Below are 2,546 nucleotides of genomic sequence, written 5' to 3' on the forward strand. Positions count from 1 at the left end.
TGTTTATGATATTTTCCCAGGATAATGCCATGTGACTTCTCTCTCTCTTTCATTAAAAGTTTCTTTTCTACACTCAGACTCTGTGTTTGCAAGTGGGGAACCATTGCCTCTCAGAGGCACCCAGGAGTGTGTGAATTTCCCAGGCTACTGGGTGGGGGCTCGAGCTGGTTCTGAGTGAGATGGATCCCTAGATATTGAACCCGGTCCTGGTTGCTGCCGGACTTACCAGGCGGAAGGGTTATAATAGTATTACTAGGTCACCACCCTGCAAGAGCCAAAACTATGACTCTAAAGAAAATCCTGTACTTTCATCAGTGACCTCAGAATATAAGCACAGTACAGCACACAATCCATCTGAAAAAGAAACATAAAAGTTAAGACTGAGATTTTCAAAGCTGTTTTAGTAATTTTGACAGGTGTCTGTATACTAAAGCTTTGAAAATCCCACCTAAACACTCTTATGAGTGTTTGCCCACCTTATATGTGTGGCCATCATGTCTAAAACAAGGGTTGTTGCTGAAAGATACAAACTCCTAGGACTGGATTTCATTTGAAATCCTTTGGCTCCCCTCTGCTTGGCAGTTTGTGCAGAATCATATAGTATTAAATCCCTATTTTCCGCCCTGCGGTGGACTAACATTTGGAATGTGTCAGGCATACCAAGAGCTCCCTGAAGCAACGTGGAGATGCCTTTTCCGGTGACTCCACACAACCCTGCTTATACTTCATTAGTTATTCCTGCTGTTGTAACGATTTTCTCTTTTCTGGTTGATAACTTGCTTTATCTGATAAAAAGTTTGACTTTTTTTAAAAAGGAAAACCCATATGTAAAAGAAAGGTCAGATAGTGTAATCAGAGCTCTAGTAGCTGATTAATCAGCATGCGATCTTACAAAGAGACCCTCCCACCAACGAACAGAGAATATTTTTCATGCTGGCCAAAATGAACTTTGGCCTAACTTCCATTAAAAGATTCTCATTGACCCCTCAAGAAATAAGCAGGAATGGGTGAACCTCACAGCATTCAATCTTTTGGATTTTAGCCAACACTGCTATCTTTCGGACTGATCTTACACCCATTAAAGCAAATAAAAGGCTCCCTGTTGGCTTCCACAGAAATTAGATCAGGCCCTATGTCTGTGTTTGTACTAACAAAACCAGTTCAAGTTCTTCAGACGTTTTGTCCTGTAAATGAAACCCCTGCTCTCTGTTTTTCCAACTTTTTAAGTGTTTGTCTAGACAGAGGGAAGCTCATACAGTGTACTATCTATAAAAGAAACTTCTCCCACTGAACCTAGGTATGCACAAATGGTTAGCCTCTATATGATATTCTTTTTCCATTGCTGTTATTTGTTCTCCATCTGCCCACACACTTCTATTTTTCAAGTTTTCCATGGATTCTGCTTTCCCCATTGTAAGTCTCTTTTAAATGGAGATGCCTGTAAAGTTCAGCCTCAGTCAAAATTTTCCAACTGTCCTGCTTGAAATTGGACAACCCTGCTAAGTCCAACAATGCACAGCACTGTTGCTTTTGGAAAAATTAAGAAATATCTGTCTACAAATCTATATTTAGAATATATATATGGAATCCTAGTGCTGGACAGAATTTTTAACAACAGTATGATGCATACTTAGTAGGTAGACAGCCTCAGAAACAAGTAAGTCTCGTGAACATTGACCCATTTTTAGTAACCTGAACATCTTTGAGAATTTCTGAAAACTTTTTAGTTAACAGGAGCTTAAAAGCCGTTTCCCCCCCAGGACCAGCTCCACGGTGCTGCCTGCCCTCCCTCCCTCCCCCACTGCATCTGTCAGAGAGGAGCTGGGCCCTCCTACTGACAGTGGATGATGCCGCCAAGCAGCCCCTCTTCTCAGCAGCCCAGGGTGGCTGCACGCAGGGGCGGCTCCAGCAGTAACCCCTCACTATGGCCAGCCTTGAGCATTTAAAATGCAGAGCTGCAGCGCTGGTGGCACCAAGTCAGCATAAGCATGGGCCTATGCAGTTCTGGTACGACCTCCCCCCTACTGCAAAGCGGTCCTTACCGACTAATTGTGTAGTTGATACAAATATTGGCTACACCATTAGTCAGATAACCACAATTTAACATCCCTACACCAAATACGCCAGTGTTGGGTAAGTTGAAATGTGTGGTACTCTTTGAAGATATTCTTTTCTTCCCTGTAAAAAAGCCTAATAGCCTTTCCTGTGTGAAGGTATGTACTCCTGACACTGGCCTAATTACAACCTAGAGATCTCTTTGATCAGTTACTCCCCACATAAGGCAAGGGGACAGTTGGAAATGTAAAATGGTCTTTTAGATGTAAGGCATGTAATATAGATTTAAGGCCTTGTAAATTTATGTAATATTGAAAAGAATGAGTGAATCTATTTAACTGCTTCCCTGTATCAAAGGAATTGTGCTTATATTTCAGGTTTCCACAACTGAAAAATAAGTATTATATGAGCCTGCATCCTCAAGGAATTGCTATGCTGGATTAGACCAATAGCCCATTTAGCTCAGTTGCCTGTCTCCAACAGCAGCCTAA

The sequence above is a fragment of the Pelodiscus sinensis genome, chromosome 1 (assembly GCF_049634645.1).
Source record: "Pelodiscus sinensis isolate JC-2024 chromosome 1, ASM4963464v1, whole genome shotgun sequence".
NCBI lineage: Eukaryota > Metazoa > Chordata > Testudines > Trionychidae > Pelodiscus > Pelodiscus sinensis.